The sequence below is a fragment of the Podarcis vaucheri genome (assembly GCF_965113315.1).
Source record: "Podarcis vaucheri genome assembly, chromosome: 4".
In the NCBI taxonomy this organism is placed as follows: domain Eukaryota; kingdom Metazoa; phylum Chordata; class Lepidosauria; order Squamata; family Lacertidae; genus Podarcis; species Podarcis vaucheri.
In genome coordinates, this window is record NC_138762.1 from 12452532 (window position 1) to 12473594 (window position 21063).

At 45.5% G+C, this 21063-nt stretch overlaps 1 protein-coding gene across 10 annotated transcripts in view; it reads right to left on the reverse strand.

The window, feature by feature from the left end:
• Positions 1–21063, reverse strand: part of TENM4 (teneurin transmembrane protein 4) — a 668032-nt gene that overhangs the window by 577296 nt on the left and 69673 nt on the right. For 9 of the 10 annotated variants that reach the window (XM_082218945.1, XM_082218951.1, XM_082218952.1 and 6 more), the window contains exon 2: positions 14061–14155. The exons of the other annotated variant lie outside the window; for it this stretch is intronic. The gene's annotated coding sequence lies outside the window, so the exon portion shown is untranslated. The remainder of the gene's footprint in view (positions 1–14060; positions 14156–21063) is intronic. 10 annotated transcript variants of the gene reach the window in all.

Here is a 21063-nt window from a genome sequence, read left to right on the forward strand (position 1 = left end):
ATGGAGCTTGTTGGAGGCTTGTTAAACAAGCCAGATTTTCAAGGACCCGTTTCTTGTATAATACCCTCCATTAAGTTTACTGATTCGAGCAAACTCACTTTATGTTTCGTTACAGAGGAAACTATCGGTTTTACTGTTTGCTTAACAAAGGGAACTTCCCATAACGACCCGTAATTGAAAATGCGCCATCCCTTCTTAACCCCTTGACATACTTTTATGGGTATTCTACTTTTAAAACTCAACTTTTAAAAGTAGGAATTACTTTCATCCATCCCCCGGCCCCTCCTCCTCCAGAACGATTAAACGGTTTGGAAAACGGCTTTCTGATCCAGTGGGCCTAGAATAAAGGCACCATAATAGAAATAATGACTTAACTCTTTAAACATATACAGTGGTACCTCCACTTGCGTTCACCTCCAGTTACGTATCCTTTGGGATACGTACGCGGCAAACCCAGAAGTATTTTTCTGGGTTTCGATGCGCATGCGCAGAAGTGGCACCTCCAGTTGCGGAAACCTCGGGATCTGACCAGAGTTCTGGAATGGATCCCATCCACAACTGGAGGTACCACTGTGTGTGTGTGTGTGTGTGTGTGTGTGTACAGTGGTACCTCGGGTTAAGTACTTAATTCGTTCCGCAGGTCCGTTCTTAACCTGAGACTGTTCTTAACCTGAAGCACCACTTTAGCTAATGGGGCCTCCCGCTGCTACCGCGCCGCCGGAGCACGATTTATGTTCTCATCCTGAAGCAAAGTTCTTAACCCAAGGTACTATTTCTGGGTTAGCGGAGTCTGTAACCTTCACTTGGAGCTGGCTCATTCCTGACAACATGTTAGGGGAGGGGTGGAGCCAGAAGCAAAAGTAGGCAGGGCAATGGCTGTGGGTCTCACATTTCTACAATAGGGTAGTTTCTACACATGTGGGCACCCTTCTCTCTGTGCTCCATCCATGCAAGCAAGAGGTGCTATCTGAGTTTCATGACATAGTCAACATACTATGTTGTGAGCTGCCCTGTGATCTTTGAATGAAGGGTGGCATACAAATTTAATATATTTAATAAATAATAGGAAAAATAGATCAGACCTATCCATTCTGAAGGAAATCAGCCCTGAGTGCTCACAGATCCTGAAGCTGAGGCTCGGCCACCTCACGAGAAGAGAAGACTCCCTGGAAAAGACCCTGATGTTGGGAAAGATGGAGGGCACAAGGAGAAGGGGACGACAGAGATGGTTGGACAGTGTTCTCAAAGCCACAAACATGAGTTTGACCAAACTGCGGGAGGCCATGTAAGCCAGGAGTGCCTGGCGTGCTCTGGTCCAGGGGGTCACGAAGAGTCGGACACAACTAAACAATTAAACAACAACAATAATATTCTAGCCAGGCATAATCAGCCAAGGAGAGCTGGTGAAGGATGTGGCTGAGGAATCAGAATTGGAAGGGATTCTGGGGGTGCAGTCTGTGGAAAGTCCCAATGGCCTGATAAAGGAGCCCGGGGGCCACATTTGGTTCCTGAGCACAAGGTTAATCATCCTTCACTCCTCTTTCTGTCTCTTTATGCTTCCCTCTTTTTCTTCCTTGCCATTCACATGAAATCCACCAAGCCTTTGCCCACTCCTCTTTGTCAGAGGAAGGAAGCTTGTAACAAACAACAACACTGAAGAACAGATTTCAGCACAGCCCTGCTTGTGACACAGATCGCAGCTTGAAAAACTTACCAGCTGAAAAAAATACTGGGGGGAAATGTGTGTTTTGTGATGCAACGTCTAGAAATGCATATTTTAGGGAGCAAATATGTTCAAGATACAAATTTAAATATGCATTTTCATACATATGTGTGTGTGTGTGTGTGTGTGTGATTACTGTGGAAACAAAACAGAACAGGCAAGCAAGAGAGATCAGAATAAGACAGATGCATCCCTTGGCGGTGATAGCTAGATATGGGGTTCATCACTGTCCCCTGAACTGTATAAACACAGAGACAGTCTCCGCTGAAAGGCTGAGTGGTGATTACCATAAGACCGTCAAGTGCATCTTGACAATATAACCAGAATAGTAAATATTTAATACGATGCAGCTCGTGAACAGCAAAGCAAAATTAAATGAAAAGTCAAATAAAATGAGCTTAGAGACACAATAAAGATACTTATTCAGTGCCTGGAAAAGGCTTTGTGTGAGTTCTCCCAACCCCTCCAGAGGTACCAGCGACTTGTATCTTGGCTGTTTCCCCATGGGCACCATGGGCATGCTGGTGACAAGAGGGCTAACATGGTCATTCTCCTGCACCTGATAGAATTGTGTGTGTTTGTGTGTGTGTGAGAGAGAAGGAGAGACAGAGGGAATGAGCCTGTTGGTTCCGCCTTCCTTCTGCACAGCTCTCCGCTTCCATTCGAACAATCCTCTACATGTTGGGGGCTGATCTTCTACAATAGCTGGATCCCCACAATGTGGGAAAACCACACACAGAGCTGTTTATACTGAATGAGACTATTGGTCCATCTAAGGTCACTTTTGTCTACCCTGGCCAGTATTGGCTTTCCAGGGGTTCAGAATGGGAACGCCTTCAGCCCAGCTGGAGATGCCCAGAACTGAATCTGGGACCTTTGAACTGCAAAGCAGATACTCTACAACTGACTTATGGCCCTTCTTCAAGTGATGGAAGTGATGCTACCAACCACCTGATTTGGAATGCCTCCTCCAGGTATGTTCTCAAGGAAAAGGCTCACGACCACAATACCTCAAGGACCGCTTCTTTCCATATCAACCTACCAGACCCTGAGATCATCTTCTGAGGCCCTTCTTCATGTGCCTCCTCCTCGAGAGGTCAGGAGGGTGGCAACACGAGAACAGGGCCTTCTCTGCAGTGGCTCCCTGTCTGTGGAATGCTCTCCCCAGGGAAGTTTGCCTGGCACCTTCACTACAAACCTTTAGGCGCCAGGCAAAAACGTTACTGTGCTGGTCCCGGGGGGGAGGTTACCGTGAGGCGTGGTCAGTGTCCAGTCCCGGGTCTGGAGACTGTCCACCAAGGGCGAAGCGGGGTCCAAAGCAAGGAGCCAGGCAAGGTCGGGAACTCTGGAAGAACAGGTCTGGGTGCTGGCAGAAACAGGTTTCCAACGACGTTGCTCCTGCAACCTGGGACCGGGCTGACTGGCCTTTATCTTCTCTGAGGCCAGGGGCGGTCCCGGCCCACAGGTGACCCGCCTCTCCTGGCCTTAAGGCGAGCACTCCTCCTGAGAGAACCCAGTTCCCTCCACCTCTCTGCCCTGAGCCTCTGCAGCTCAGGAGAGGCTGGAGGGTTACTGGACCCAGGGGGAGACTCACCTTCCCCTGACGGGGCTGAGAGTGGAGCCCCTGCAGGCAATGGGTCCTCAATCTCCTCTGGAGCCAGAGTGGATCCATCTGGTGTCTGCTCCTGAGGATCCGGCACAGGTGCAGGCACTTCAGATTCAAGGCCCTGCCCTGGCTCAGCCGGCCCTGGAGGTGGGGACTCCTGTGCAGGCTGGGATTCCTCTGGTTCAGCCTCTGAATCAGATTCCCAGGCCATCACAGTTAGTTTTCAACCAGGTCTTCACCTGACTTGATCTATATCCTATATCCTTTTTTAAAAGTGCTGGCTCTTTGGGGGTTTTTTATTGGGTTGTTGGTTTTGTTTTGATTTTATGTATTTGATATTTTATGTGAACCGCCCTGAGACCTCCGGGTATAGGGCGGTATAGAAATTAAAGAAATAATAATAATAATTAATAAATAAAAAGTGCCATTTGAAAATCGAGTGCACGCAGTTTCCCATTACACTGACCGACAGAACTCAGGAGCAAAGGAAAACCCAGGCATTGTTATCAAAAGGAGCCACGTGAATTCAAAACATTAGTGTGTTCTTGGAAATGCCAGCATACATCGCCCCTCATTTTAATTAAAACTTAAATTAATTTTAATTAAAAAATCAATCTTTGTAATGAGAGCAAATATCACCTAACACTCTATTTTCAGTTTTGCTACCCTGCAGCTATCTTGATTATGGGAACGAAAGGAATGCTTTTCAACAAGTCTAGCCAATTCTCTCTCCCTCCACCCTCCTCTCATGTTTTGTTTTCCAGTTTGCTCACAACACTGAACAATTTACGGGTTGCGTGCATTTAACGGTCTTTGGTTGTGTGTGTATATTTGACTCTGGAAGGTATGCTACAACAGCGGCAAGAATACTCATCACAAAGTATTGGAAGACACAGGATCTACCCACCTTGGAAGAATGGCAGATGAAGGTGATAGACTATATGGGACTAGCAGAAATGACTGGCAGAATCCGAGACCGGGGAAAAGAGACGGCGGAAGAAGACTGGAATAAATTTAAGAACTATCTTAAGAAATATTCTAAAATTTATGAATTTTAGAATAATGTGGCTTTTAAAACTAAATGGAGTACAGCTGTAAAGATTAAGTGAAAGGAAAGTAAGGGTGATAATTAGATAAAATCAAGGGTGAGGATTTGCTGAATTAAATTTTTGAAATGGGAACGCAGAAAGGGGAGGTATGAGGAGGTCGGTGAAATAAGTTTTAAGAAAATAAGGTATTGAAATTATACTTGTTCTTGTTTATGTTATCTTTGTTTATGTGTGTGTGTATTGTTATGTTTGTTATAATTTGTAAAATCTTAATAAATAAATAAATAAATATATATATATATATATATATATATATATATATATATATATATATGCAGGTTTTGGTGTCTTCGGGTGTCTTCCCGTGTAAGAGTCGGGGTGTCTGTGCGACGTTTCGACGAGGTCTCACTCGTCATCTTCAGGCTGGTGCTTTCGGCTTCTTGTTACTGGAACAGTAACAAGAAGCCGAAAGCACCAGCCTGAAGATGACGAGTGAGACCTCGTCGAAACGTCGCACAGACACCCCGACTCTTACACGGGAAGACACCCGAAGACACCAAAACCTGCATTCCTGTACCCGTGAAAATCTACGAAAGCATATATATATATATATATATATATATATATATATATATATATATATATATATATAAAATATTTGACTCTGGAAGGATTAGCAATATAAGCTGATAAGCTGAGTCAATGTGCATTAAACATCTTTCCATTCACATTGGGTCCCAGACATGCAAAGATTCCCATGTGTGCAGTGGGAGCTTCCTCCCAGTGCCCTCCCCAACCCCTAAAACATATTTAGGAGATTGATCCATTGCACTGCCAGAAATACTTCCATGGACAGAACACTCACATAGTATTACTTTGGATACAAGCCACTGGCTACAGGGGATTTCACAGAGACTCCAGGAAGCTTGTCGCTACTAGCAAAGAGCAACGTGAACTGGCACCCCAGTCCTGGAAGCAATAAATATACACATGGAGGAAGCTTTCATGAACTGATGACCTTATTGGATTTTGAATAGGTCAGGCTTCCTCAAACTTGGCCCTCCAGATGTTTTTGGCCTACAACTCCCATGATCCCTAGCTAGCAGGACTAGTGGTCAGGGATGATGGGAACTGTAGTCTCAAAACATCTGGAGAGCTGAGTTTGAGGAAGCCTGGAATAGGTGCTCACCTGGATGCAAGACACCTGACTACAGAATCTTAGAGTTGGAAGGAAACCAAGGGTAATCTAGCCAACCTCCTGCAATGAAGGAATCTCAGCTACAGCATCTATGACAGATGGCCATCCAGCCTCTGCTTAAAACCCCTCAAGGAAGGAGAGTCCACCACCTCTCATGGGAGCCTGTTCCACTGCCGAACAGATCTTACCGTCAGAAAGTTTTTCTGAATGTTTAGTCAGAATCGCCGTTCTTGAGCCATTGGTTTGAGTCCTAGCTTCCACAGCAGGAGAAAACAAGCATGTTCCCTTCTCTATATGACAGCCCTTCAGGCTAAACATATCCAGCTCCTTCAAGCACTCCTCGTAAGACTTAGCTTCCAGACCCTTGATCATCTTGGTTGCCCTCCTCTGCACACCTTCCAGCTTGTCAACATCCTTCATAAATTGTGGTGCCCAGAACTGGACACCGTATTCCAGGTGTGGTCTGACCAAGGCAGAATAGAGTGGGACTATTATTTTCCTTGATCTGGACACTAGAATCATAGAATCATAGAATCATAGAGTTGGAAGAGACCACAAGGGCCATCGAGTCCAACCCCCTGCCAAGCAGGAAACACCATCAGAGCACTCCTGACATATGGTTGTCAAGCCTCTGCTTAAAGACCTCCAAAGTAGGAGACTCCACCACACTCCTTGGCAGCAAATTCCACTGTCAAACAGCTCTTACTGTCAGGAAGTTCTTCCTAATGTTTAGGTGGAATCTTCTTTCTTGTAGTTTGGATCCATTGCTCCGTGTCCGCTTCTCTGGAGCAGCAGAAAACAACCTTTCTCCCTCCTCTATGTGACATCCTTTTATATATTTGAACATGGCTATCATATCACCCCTTAACCTCCTCTTCTCCAGGCTAAACATGCCCAGCTCCCTTAGCCGTTCCTCATAAGGCATCGTTTCCAGGCCTTTGACCATTTTGGTTGCCCTCCTCTGGACACGTTCCAGTTTGTCAGTGTCCTTCTTGAACTGTGGTGCCCAGAACTGGACACAGTACTCCAGGTGAGGTCTGACCAGAGCAGAATACAGTGGCACTATTACTTCCCTTGATCTAGATGCTATACTCTTATTGATGCAGCCCAGAATTGCATTGGCTTTTTTAGCTGCCGCGTCACACTGTTGGCTCATGTCAAGTTTGTGGTCAACCAAGACTCCTAGATCCTTTTCACATGTACTGCTCTCAAGCCAGGTGTCCCCCATCTTGTATTTGTGCCTCTCATTCCCCCCCCCCCCAAGTGCAATACTTTACATTTCTCCCTGTTAAAATTCATCTTGTTTGTTTTTGCCCAGCTCTCTAATTTGTCAAGGTCGTTTTGAAGTGTGATCCTGTCCTCTGGGGTGTTAGCCACCCCTCCCAGTTTGGTGTCATCTGCAAATTTGATCAGGATGCCCTTGAGTCCATCATCCAAGTCGTTGATAAAGATGTTGAATAAGACCGGGCCCAAGACAGAACCCTGTGGCACCCCACTAGTCACTCTTTTCCATGATGATGAGGAACCATTGATGAGCACCCTTTGGGTTCGGTCAGTCAGCCAGTTACAAATCGACTAGACTTCTGTTGATGCAGCCTAAAATAGTGTTAGCTTTTTTTTTGCTGCTGCATCACACTGTTGACTCACGTTAAGTTTGTGGTCCACCAAAATCCCTAGATGTGGCCACAAGTGACACTAAAAGCTGTAAACATGTATTGTTACATGTTGCATACAAGCTGCCATTAGAATCACTGGAATGAAAAGCTGGATATAAATCTTCAGAATAACAAACAAATAAACTTCTGCTTGTTTGTCTGGAGACGATTCTTTCCCAGTTTAGTGTCCCCTGCAAATTTGATGAGCATCCACTCAATGTCTTCAAAATTTATAAAGGCATTGAACAACAACCATTTCAACTCAGGATACCCCTGTTTTCAAGACCAGTAACACAACTTCCCAATATCACATCATGGAACAACAACACATCAATATAATGGTACCTCAGGTTACGTACACTTCAGGTTACATACGCTTGAGGTTACAGACTCTGCTAACCCAGAAATAGTACCTCGGGTTAAGAACTTTGCTTCAGGATGAGAACAGAAATCGTGCTCCAGCGGCGCGGCAGCAGCAGGAGGCTCCATTAGCTAAAGTGGTGCTTCAGGTTAAAAACAGTTTCAGGTTAAGAACGGACCTCCAGAATGAATTAAGTACTTAACCTGAGGTACCACTGTATATGAAGCTGCCTCATTCCAGTAGCCAATACTGTAAGTCCACTTCATCCAGTATCTTTTGTTTCAAGTAACAGTGGTATCTAGGCAGGCATCCCTTTCCCAGTGCTGCTCCCTGTGGGCTTTAAAACTGGAGATGCCAATGACTGGGCATGCAAAGCATGAAGTCTGTAGCTGAGACATGTCACCGGAAATTTGTACTGTTCTTATTTCACAAGGTAAAAGGGACGCGGGTGGCGCTGTGGTCTAAGCCACAGAGCCTAGGGCTTGCCAATCAGAAGGTCGGCGGTTCGAATCCCTGCAACGGGGTGAGCTCCCGTTTCTCGGTCCCTGCTCCTGCCAACCTAGCAGTTCGAAAGCACATCAAAGTGCAAGTAGATAAATAGGTACCGCTGTAGCGGGAAGGTAAATGGTGTTTCCGTGTGCTGCTCTGGTTCGCCAGAAGCAGCTTAGTCATGCTGACTACATGACCCAGAAGCTGTACGCCAGCTCCCTCGGCCAATAAAGCGAGATGAGCACCGCAACCCCAGAGTCAGTCACGACTGGACCTAACTGTCAGGGGTCCCTTTACTTTATTTCAGAAGGTGGGCAGAAATGATAAAGGAACGCTTTCTAAAAACACAGGTGCCATAAGTGACTCAGGTTACTATCCTGCACATGCTCTCCACCAATCATAGTCGGGCTTTGCTTCCAAGCAATGTTCTTCAACCTCCCCACCATCGCCAGCCAGCTTAGCCAACAGCCAAGGATGGTGGGAGATGTAGTTTAACATCACATGGCGACTCAAGGTTGAAAAAACAGTGCCATGAAGACTTGATATTAACCACCACGCATGGACTAGAACACAGTGTGCTGAACAAAAGATAACAACCAGCCTGTTTATTAGCAGCTGTCTGCTCTGCTGCCAAAAGAGGATTCCTTCTTAGACAGGGATCTAATGATCAGCCTCCACTCTCATCTCCGGAGGTTCTTCTTCTCTTCCTTTTTTCCTCCCACAATGGGAGTCGTTTTCATCGACCTGCCAAAACGTGCCAGAGTGCTGCCCCCTCTTTTTCAGCTTCCTCTTCTGACCCCGTATGAGCAATGGTCTCTTCGGTGGTTGGTGAGGCAGGGACCTCCCATGTGTGAAGGTTTTCAACTGCTCGCCAGCTGCTACGCGTGTGTTCCAATTAATGCTCTCACCCTTCAGAGCTAGCTTGTTTACTTGCGTGCTCCCAATGTGTGGGCTTGGGGGTCAAAACCATGCTCCCTCCCATATGTCAGGAGATAAACGCAGGAACACTGCAAGAACTCACAGTCCTTGTCATCGTAGCATCTCCAGTTCATTCCAGGACAGGATGTGAGGAAATCAAAACGGGCAAGGATTATGTACGGCACATTAAGACATCGAGGAGCAATGGTAAACGTTAAGGCTGTCTTGGAGCTTGTGCAAAAGCCTTTTCATTGCATACACATCTGCCTTTACTTTTGGAGGGGAGGATATCATGGTAAGGTAAAAGGTAAAGGACCCCTGGATGGCTACGTCCAGTCAAAGGCGACTATGGGGTTGCTGCGCTCATCTCGCTTTCAGGCCGAGGGAGCCAGTGTTTGTCTACAGACAGCTTTCCAGGTCATGTGACCAGCAGGACCAAACCGCTTCTGGTGCACAGAGGACCGTGACAAGTGCCAGAGTGCACAGAAATGCTGTTTACCTTTCTGCCACAGTGGTACCTATTTATCTACTTGCACTGGTGTGCTTTCGAACTGCTAGGTTGGCAGGAGCTGGGACAGAGCAATGGGAGCTCATCCCATCACAGGGATTTGAACCACCAACCTTCCTATCAGCAAGCCCAGGAGGCTCAGTGGTTTGACCACAGTGCTACCCGTGTGGTATTAACAATGGTTAAAAAAATCAGAAATTATCTGTGGAGTCACCCCCTGACACCTCTCAGCCTTTCCTCTCCCATGTAAACACCTCCAGCTAACCTCTAACATGGTTGAGTATTACAGCTGGGCAATATATTGATAATATCATTCAAAACCGGTTTGAAGTCCATATTGCGATATCGTTTTCATAATTTTTGACCTGGCAATATATCGTGAATCCTGGTGTGTGTGTGAGAGAGTGCTATGCAAAAATCACAATGTGGGGAAAACCGTGAAGCCACCCAACATAGCTCCTTTTGATTTATCAGTATATCACAATGTTTAGCTGGTGGTATATCACAATGTTGAGAACAAGGTATCACCCTACCCTATTGAGTATCACAGCATCTGACAGCTCAGTTCGTAGAGCATGAGACTAAATTTGAAGGCTGTGGGTTCAAGCCCCATGTTGGGCTTCCAACTCGGCCATTTTATTAGCTATGACCAGCACTACAGACCGGCAGGGAGAGGCGGAATTAAACTCATTTCACATTTAGCGGTGAACCTGCCTAATTTGCACTTTCTGAAACAATACACAAACTGAAACACAGTCATCATTTGAAATCTGTGCTTCTCTGGATCTTGCAGCAAAGTTCTCAAGTCAAGCAGTGTGTATGGCAATGCGAAGACTAGATTGAAGTGCGCATCGAAAAGCACATATTTGTGAAAATGACATGCATTGTATTAGGAAAATATGCTTTGCAAAAAAAAAAGTCTATTTGTTTGCTTCTTAAAATATATACACTGCCTGACTGCAGGGGAGGGGGGGGACCCACCTCAAAGCAGTTTATAAATTAATCAAAGTTGCATTTTAAACTTGTGTGTATTGGGATAAATATGCACCCAAACACTGGTGAAATTTCTTGATGATTTCAAAACATATATAATCACAAACTGATGTGGAAAGTGAGCTTAAGATAGGAAGGAGAAACTGAGAAAAACCAGAAGTGACAAATTCACCCATCTCTAATCAGCATCGATGTTGGGTGTTTAACTTTGTGTTAGATATTACTTTCATAAAAACCATTTACTAGCCTCTCTCTTGACACTATTGCAACTGTGGGGTCGCCAACTTTCATTGGGTTAATGCTAACCCAATTCCCTCTGAAGCAGAGTCGCCTAATCCATTTCAGACTTTTATTTATTTATTGACTTAGCATATTTCACCCTTCTGGTATAAATAAACAAATCACTCAAGGCAGTTTACAACACATAAAAATTCTCATTCCATGAAAACAGTGGCAATAAAGGGGACAGAGCCAGCAGCTTAAAAACCATAAAAAATATTGTATGTGTACCCCACAAAATAAAAGCCTCACAGAATAAAAAGATACTGAACCACTGGGCAGAAATTCTAATTTGTTTGGATTTTAATGAGAAACTACCTAATTCACACTTCCTGAAGCAAGATGCAAACCGAAGAACAGCTACGCTTCAAAATCCCCCCCTTCTCTGGATTTTGCAGTGCAGGTCTCCAACTAAGACAATATGTACAAAAATCCGTCTGTTAGGAACAAAGGCACCTAATATGCATGCTGTGGTGAAAATGAAATGTAAACTATCAGGGGAACATGAGTGCAAAAATGTTAATGTTAGAACTGCATGCAAAAATGTGCTTATTAGGAGACATGTATGTGAAAATGCTGACAGACCTTCATGATTAATACGTCCCACAATGCCTATCAAAATTATACCTCAATGCAGGCTTCAAGGAAGGAAACCAAGGCACAAAATAAACACTCAAGCCCTTCAAGATCCTATTAAGTCAGACTGCTTCCAAACAACTCTTAAGGACCAACTGCTTTCGGAGTTCGCTGATAACGTCGAGGAACACTGGACCAAGCTAAAGACATCCATTACTGCAGCCTGTGAACAAACTATTGGATACCAAAACAAGAAACACCAGGACTGGTTTGATGAGAGTGACAGTGAGATTGAACGCATGATTGACAAGAAAAGGATCTGGCAAAGAGATAGAAACTGTGCCACTAAGAAAAAAACCTATGCCAACACTAAGGCACGGAGTTTCTTTAAAGCCACAAAGACTATCTATGGACCAATAATTCATGAAATATGCCCCCTACACTCAACAGGCAGTCCCACACTTCTAAAAGATAAAGAAGCTATTGCATTGCACTGGGACATTACCAGCATCTCCTTAACCACAACTCCCCTGTAGCTGCTGAGGTCCTCTCACAAACTCTACAAAAACAAATTAGAAATGAGCTAGCAACAGGAGAGTTGTGTACAGCTATTAACTAAATGAAAAACAACAAAGCCAGCAGAACTGATGGGATACCTGCAAAAGCCTTCAAAGTGGGCAGAATTGAACTACCCAGAAAAATTTGTGAGCATCCTTCAGCTCCTCCATGATAATATGACAGCAACAATCACAGATAACCATTCACAGTGGGATCAGGTGTTAAACAGGGTTGCTTTATCGCCCCAACTCCATTCATTATTTTCATTTCCCTGATCCTATACATTGTTGAAAGGAAGGAAACTCCCCACCAGGGTAGAAACCATATATCAAACAGATGGAAAGGTCTTTAACTTGAGAAGGCTGAAAGCAAAGAATAAGGTTACCATAACTTCTGTCTTAGAGCTTCAATATGCTGATGACAATGTAGTGTGTACACACTCAGAGGATGACCTCCAAACCATCCTAAATAGCTTTGCAGAAGCTTACGAAAAGCTTGGCCTATTGCTCAACATCCAAAAAACCAAAGTGCTGCACCAACAAGCACAAAAACCCCCTCTGCAGTGCCACAAATCCAACTTAATGGTGTAACATTGGAAAGTGTTGATCACTTCTCCTATTTGGGCAGCTATCTTTCCACAAGGGCCAACATTGATGATGAAATCCAGTATTGCCTAAGCTCTGTGAGTGCAGCTTTCTCCCAACTGAAGTGCAGAGTGTTTGTGGACTGGGACATTCTCAGGGAAACCAAAATGCCTGTTTACAAAGCTGTTGTATTACCAACCTTACTGTATGCTTGTACCACTTATAAACGGCATCTACAACTCCTCGAAAGATTCCATAAATAAAAAATAATAATTGCATATCATTTGGGAAGACAGGTGAACTAATGCCACTGTACCGGAAGAAGCAAAGATGACAAGTGTTGAAGCAATGATTCTTCAACATCAACTTCGTTGGGCTGGTTTGGATGCCTGATTATCGTCTTCCAAAGCAACTACTCTATTCCGAACTTAAAAATGGAAAGCATAATGCTGGTGGTCAACAAAAGAGGTTTAAAGAATGTCTCAAGGCAAATCTTAAAAAATGTAGTATAAACACTGACAACTGGGAAACACTGGCCTCTGAGGACTCCAGTTGGAGAACAGCCTTTACCAAAGGTGTCATGGGCTTTGAATTACAGATAGGTAGCCGTGTTGGTCTGCCATAGTCAAAATAAAAAAAATCCTTCCAGTAGCACCTTAAAGACCAACTAACTTAGTTGGTCTTTAAGGTGCTACTGGATGGGCTTTGAAGACACTCAAACTCAGGATGCAAGGGAGAAACGTGCTAAGAGGAAGGCACACTTGACAAACCCTCACCATGATCAACTCCCACCCAGAAACCTATGTCCCCACTGTGGAAGGACGTGTGGATCCAGAATTGGCCTCTGCAGTCACTTACTGACCCACTGCTAAGACCGTGTTCATGGAAGACAATCTTACTCGGCTATGAGTGAGCGTCAAAGGAGAAAGGTTACGCAACATGCTTGCCATGCATGAGACTCCTTATCTCAGGGTCCTGCATTGCAGACTCCTGCTTGCAGGGAGTTAGACTAGATGACCCTCAGGATCCCAACTCTACGAGTCAAGGATTCTAGGATTCCAGGGTAGCAATGCGAGGATGAGATAGGAAGCAGGCAAGGCGCGCAGGAAACAGCAAACAATGCTCAGGATCAACAGTGCATGCTGGGTAGACAAAGCACTGAGATCTCTTAGGGCCTGGAATACAAGCACTTCATTATTATTTTAGTTATTGTCCCCCTCACCCCCATGTTTTTAACTGTTTCACCTTGAGTCCCTGTCAGAGAAAAAGACAGGGTATAAAGAAATATGTGATAATATCCAGCCACATGGAATACGTAGTAGCACATGCTCAACAGTTCACAGTGCTGCGTGTCTGCAGTCAAGTCAATGTGTTATTGCCACCCTGGGTTTATCCGGGTTTTCTGGTGTGGAGGATTAAGGGGTGTGGGTTTAAGGTTATCAATGGCCATCGTGAGAAGCAGGAACACTTCTGCACATTCCCATTGCCGTCCCCATCAGTTGTCTCACAGCACAACCCTACTCAGAGCTAAGTCCCCTTTGAGCTCATCTTAGGCTTACTTACAGGTTTAAGTGGATATAGGACGGCAGCTTTTCTGAATCATCACGTAGACAATGCTGTGAATCATCGCATGGTTATGTAGCACCCGTGACATCGCCCTAAACCAGAGAAGACAAGCAGCTGTGAGTAAGGACTGTGTCACAGGCTCCAGGCCTTGGAGAAGTGAACTTCTTCGCCTGGGAGTGAGGCTGCAGACTTCTTGAGGACTATATGTTCGTTTGGGCCTCAGAGGCTTGCTTGGTTGCAGCAAGGACCAGGGAAGGGGAAAAGGAGACAAATGCCACCCTCTCTCTCTGGCCCTTGGGACATTTCCTGGATCACGCCCTTTCCCAGGCCACACCCCCTAGCCCCAGGTTGCGCCCCTCAATGGCCCTGCACTGCTTCCTCCTCAAACACTTTTGTGTGGGTGGAGTGCATCCCTGAACTGTGATAACGCCTTTTGCCCAGCAGGACGAAAGATGGAGGCAGAGGGCCTTCTTGGTAGTGGCGCCCTCCGTGTGGAAAGCCCTCCCATCAGAGGTCAAGGAGATAAAGAACTACACAACCTTTAGAAGATATCTGAAGGCAGCCCTGTATCGGGAAGTTTTTAATGCTTGATGTTTTATTATGGTTTCATATATGTTTTATATATGTTTCCATTATTATTGTTGTTGTTATTCTGAATGGAGAGCTGTATCATTATAAATAATTTTTATTTTTAAGTTGTAACACTTTTACTGATATACAAATCAAATAATTTCCCAATAAACATACAGTCGCCGAAGGGAATTTGTTCCGGAAGTCCGTTCGACTTCCGAAATGTTTGAAAGCCAAATCACAGCTTCTGATTGGCTGATATGAACTTCAGACTTGTTTTGGATGATACAGTGGTACCTCGGGTTAAGAACTTAATTAGTTCCAGAGGTCCGTTCTTAACCTGAAACGGTTCTTCACCTGAGGCGTGCTTTCACTAATGGGGCCTCCTGCTGGCGCGCGATTTCCATTCTTATCCTGGGGCAAAGTTCTCAACCTGGAGCAACCAAAGTGGTTAGCGGAGTTTGTAACCCAAAGTGTCTGTAACCCAAAGTACCACTGTACAGTGGTGCCAGGCAAGACGAACGCCTTGCAAGATGGAAAACTCGCTAGACGAAATAATTTTCCCTTTTGGAGGTGCTTCGCAAAACGTATTTCCTATGGGCTTGCTTCGCAAGACGAAAATGTCTTGCGAGTTCCTGCGGAGTTTTTTCCTTCCCCCCCTTTTTCTAAGCCGCTAAGCCGCTTATCCGCTTATCTGCTAAGCCGATAAGCCGCTAAAAGCCGCTAATAGCGCTAACAGCGCTAATCCGCTAATCCGTCAATGGGCTTGCTTCGCAAGACGAAAAAACCGCTAGACGAAGAGACTCACAGAACGGATACTTTTCGTCTTGCGAGGCACCACTGTATATGGCTATATTGGCCAGCCCTATCATTGAATTGGCTCAGCCTAATCCTGAGAATTGGTTCCTGCTATGATATTCCCTAACCAAGGGGTTTCACTGCATCCATGTCAAGGGCAGTCTTGTGTCTAAAATACCAGTTGCAAGAAACTGCATTCGATTCCTGCTTGTAGACTTGCCATGGGCACCTGGTTGGCCACTGTGAGAACAGCACACTGGGCAAGACAGGTCAACAGCTTGATCTACCAGGGCTCTTCATCACACACTTCAAAGAGTGTTGCAACTCGAGATAATCTTCTCCAGGCCCACGCTCTCCCTGCATTGCTGGGCTCCAACTCCCATTGTCCCAGACCATTGGGCATGCTAGCCAGGGCTGCTGGTAGACGAGGTCCATCCAGGGGAGCAGCCCCTGGCTAAGGAAGGCTGCTTCAAGATTGCTGTAAGACAGGGGAGAAATGCCGCAATTTTTCAACCCACCTCCCAGTAGGCGATACAAAACAAACTAACTAACGATGTCTCCTGGCTTTAATATTAATGAGGCGCTGCTGGTTGTTTCAGGTCTGCAATGTGGCTTTTGTGCTGGAGGCGGCTGCAACATCACACCTGTTCCCGAACCAGAGATGATCAAATAAAAAAGGTCTTCCCCGTTTGGATTGAAGGGTGTGTAAACAACCTTTGAGCCAAATCTCCGGCTGTGAGAAATTGCACGTTGCTTTTCCCCGTTTTTTTAAAAAATAAATAAATTGTGATGCCCGACCCGTCGCTGAAAGTGCTTCTGCTCTGGGTTTAAAGACCTAGCTAATCAGGCAAATCCCGTTTTAAAAAGCAGAAAACAAAATGCTGCTGTCATCTGATCAAAGGGAATAGGTTGCCTAGTACTTCCCCTCTATTTGAATATTTCCATTTGCTTCCCTTAATTGGAAGAACAGGAACAAACTGCAGCATGTCTGCAAGGCAGTGCTGACAGGTTTGCTTGGACCACAGCTTTGCTCTCATCTACCCGCCCCAAAACCATAGAGAAGGCTGATCGCCGAAGAATTGATGCTTTTGAATTATGGGGCTGGAGGAGACTCTTGAGAGTCCCATGGACTGCAAGAAGATCAAACCTCTCCATTCTGAAGGAAATCAGCCCTGAGTACTCACTGTAAGGACAGATCCTGAAGCTGAGGCTCCAATACTTTGGCCACCTCATGAGAAGAGAAGACTCTCTGGAAAAGACCCTGATGTTGGGAAAGATGGAGGGCACAAGGAGAAGGGGACGACAGAGGACGAGATGGTTGGACAGTGTTTTTGAAGCTACCAGCATGAGTTTGACCAAACTGCGGGAGGCAGTGGAAGACAGGAGTGCCTGGCATGCTCTGGTCCATGGGGTCACGAAGAGTCAGACACGACTAAACGACTAAACAACAACAACAACACCCGCCCCCAAAGCGCTAAGAACTATACGGGCGACTTCACAAGCAATGCCGGGAAAGGAAATCACCACCAGAAGAATCCAGCGATCTTGCATGATTGTTCTGCTTTCACAACATCCCTACTTCTGCATGCCTTTCTTGGTTCCCATTTTGGCTGGTTCCTGGAAGCAGTCCTATAGCCGATTTACCCCATGTAACACAATTTAAACCTATGCAAATGGAAATCAAAGGCATCTTCCTATTTTTCATAACATCCTTTGGCGTGGGGGACCAATTTTCCCTACGAATGTGGCACTTATTACAGAGGGAACGAAGGTGACAAACTTAATTGCTAGGCTGTGCTACACAGAAATCAGGCTTCGATTTGTTCAATTTGACAGAGGAAATTGTTGCACTTGCTCGACTGTGCCACTTCTTCAGCTCTGCGAACTCAAATTGAAACCCGAGTTGTTCCCTTAGTTATTTAACTGATATTGGACCAGTATTCCTTTATTTGGATGCAAGGGGTATCTCTGGTTTGGAATGAGTCAGGGTCTCTGGGTCTCTGGGTCCAAGGAAAGAGCAGGGAGTGAGTTCTCCTAACACTCAAACCTGGTTTTGAAGCTAGGAATGTAATTTGGGGACACAATACAGGTGTATGCCATAATGCATGGGATAGAGAAAGCGGGTAAATCTTTTCTCCCCCTGTTTTACTACCAGAAGTCAGGGCCATCCAATGCAGCTAAATGTTGGATATGTAAAAGACAGGCCCTCTTCAACCAGTGCATAAAGGTAAAGGTAAAGGGACCCCTGAACGTTAGGTCCAGTCGCGGACGACTCTGGGGTTGCAGCGCTCATCTCGCTTTAGTGGCCGAGGGAGCCAGCGTATAGCTTCCGGGTCATGTGGCCAGCATGACTAAGCCGCTTCTGACGAACCAGAGCAGCACACAGAAATGCTGTTTACCTTCTCACCAGAGCGGTACCTATTTATCTACTTGCACTATGACGTGCTTTTGAACTGCTAGGTTGGCTGGAGCTGGGGCCGAGAAACAGAAGCTCACCCCGTCGCGGGGATTCGAACTGCCGACCTTCTGATTAACAAGCCCTAGGCTCTGTGGTTTAACCCACAGCGCCACCCATGAAAATTATGGAATTAGCTCCTGCAAGGAAAGGCAGATGGGCACCAACTTGGATGGCTTCCAAAGGGATTAGGCAAATTCATGGAGGGCAAAGGCTAACAATGACTACTGGCCGTTATGGCAATGCTCCGCCTATCTCCTCAAACTCATTGTTGGGAATGACAAGGGGCAGAGCGCGATCGCATTCAGATCCATTTTGTGGGCTTTCTGTAGGCACTCAGTTGTCCACTGTGAGGACAGGATGCTGGCCCAGATGGACCACTGGCCTGATCCAGCAGCAGCCCAACTGGGCCACAGTTTTTTTTTTTTTTTTTGTAGGGGGGGAATGTTCTTAGCTTAAGATGCAGCAGTATCAAGATAGAAAATTCTAAAAGCTTCTGCAAAAGGTTGGGTTACAGGAAAATCAATGGCCCAGAGAACCATTTCTCTTTTCTTTTCTACAAGAAGATTCACTGGGAAAGGGATTAGTGACTAATACGCTCAGAAAAGCAATGCAGGAGGCATTGGTTTTGCACTAACAAATGTACAAATCCATCTTTATATTCCATGCATGGCCATATATACTTCGCTTTCCTGTGCACTTACCCTCATGTCATTCTCATGAAATACTATATTATACGAACGACATACTGTCTCGCCTGGTCTGAATCGATATTTCTACATATATCCCAGTTGCAGAAAAGAAAAACGTATTAAGTTAATATTTCATTATACTGAAAGACAACCTGGGAGCATATGACAGCAGCCACCAGAGGGTATTTTTTGGGGGGTGGGGGAGAGGCAGAGTAATGGAAACCATGATAAAGAAATATTTCCCAAAATTTAGAACGTGTAATGCCCTTGATGTACTGGAGTACAATGAAGTTTTTGAAGAAGATGAGCCATTTTCCTGTTCTGAATTGCACTACAGAAACACACTAAAATTTATTACCATTATTCATTATTACCTGGGTTACAAGTTGGGTCAACCAGGTTAGAATTCTAGGTGTACCTTCAACTTGACCATTATTGTTATTAATTCCCTGCCCTTCACCCTAACGTTCCAGGGCAGGTTACAACATCAAAACATAGTACAGTGGTGCCTCGCAAGACGAAATTAATTCGTTCCACAAGTTTTGTCGTCTTGCAATTTTTTTTGTCTTGCGAAGCACGGTGTCGGGAAAGTTTTGGAAAAGCTTCAAAAATCACCAAAGTCTTTAAAAACCTCAAAAAAGGCTACCACACCGCATTCTATGAGCTGCTCCTCGAAGTCAAGTCGCAACTGTATTAACGGTGTTAAGAAAAAGGAAACAAACTTGCAAGACGTTTTCATTTTTCGTCTTGCGAAGCAAGCCCATAGGGAAAATCGTCTTGCGAAGCAACTCAAAAAACAAAAAACCCTTTCGTCTAGCGAGTTTTTTGTCTTGTGAGGCATTTGTCTTGCGAGGTACCACTGTATTAAGAAGAGTTTAAAACAATTTACAGTCACAAAAAGAAGGCAAGTCCTAAAAATATACACTTTGAGTGCCTAAGCTGTGCAATGACGGTGCGAGATGTGCCTCTGTGGGGAGCAAGTTCCACAATTTAGGGGCCACCACAGAGAGTGCCCTGTGGCCTTTGAAGAACAAGGTTCCCCAGCTCTTAATTAAGGGATGCTGACGTACACTTTGTCTCCCCCTTGTAATCTTTTCACCTGCCTTCTGCCCATGCTGAGTTAAACATTTTTACTGAACACAAAGGAACGTCACTTGGGAGAAGGAAGCGAGAAGTTGCTTCCTGCTCCCAGACTGGGGTCCCGAGTTTCCCGAGACTCCAGCTGTTTGTTTACTTCCCAGAAAGAATTAGGTAGTTAATTTCCCCGGCATTTCTTGCTGGCCTTTTACATCAGCTCCTTTGATAAATCATTTGGGACACTGCATAATCAAGTGCTGCCATAAAAACCCTTATACAGATCTATAAACCAGATTACAACGCACAGGGAAATCATTGCACCGGCCGGCTCCGAAAAAGCAGACAACTTGAGTTTAAAAATCAAAAGCGGAGGGCCGTCGCTCCGGTAGCGAGTTTAGTGTTTCCCTCTCCGGAGCTGTCAGGCAATGCCATGAGAAATCATTGTAATGGCATCTCATGGGGTTCTGTAACCACAGAACACTAGCAAAATTTGGACTGGTCCTCACTTTCTCTCCTAGTTTCGTTTTCTGACATGGGGGTAGCAGAGCGAAAGGAGGCTTAAACAGAGATGGTGAAGCCCCAGGCCACAGAGCCCTTCCAGGTCTCTTTATATAGCATTTAGGATGCTCCCGCCAGGCCACCCACTATATAGCCACTCACCTTTTCCCTAGGCCACAAGACTGAAGTACTTTTTTGTGGGACAGGGGGCGGGCGGGTATGGGGGACTCCCTGGCCCTGAATGGGGTAACTGTGCCCCTGAATGACCAGGTGTGCAGCCTGGGAGTCATTTTGGACTCACAGCTGTCCATGGAGGTGCAGGTTAATTCTGTGTCCAGGGCAGCTGTTTATCAGCTTCATCTGGTACGCAGGCTGAGACCCTACCTGCCCACAGACTGTCTCGCCAGAGTGGTGCATGCTCTAGTTATCTCCCGCTTGGACTACTGCAATGCACTCTACGTGGGGCTACCTTTGAAGGTGACCCGGAAACTGCAATTAATCCAGAATGCGGCAGCTAGACTGGTGACTGGGAGTGGCTGCCGGGACCACATAACACCGCTCCTGAGAAATCTGCATTGGCTCCCAGTACGTTTCCGAGCACAATTCAAAGTGTTGGTGTTGACCTTTAAAGCCCTAAACGGCCTCGGTCCTGTATACCTGAAGGAGCGTCTCCACCCCCATTGTTCAGCCTGGACACTGAGATCCAGCACCGAGGGCCTTCTGGCAGTTCCCTCATTGCGAGAAGTGAGGTTACAGGGAACCAGGCAGAGGGCCTTCTTGGTAGTGGCGCCCGCCCTGTGGAACGGCCTCCCTTCAGATGTCAAAGAGATAAACAACTACCTGACATTCAGAAGACATCTTAAGGCAGCCCTGTTTAGGGAAATTTTTTATGTGTGACATTTTAGTGTAT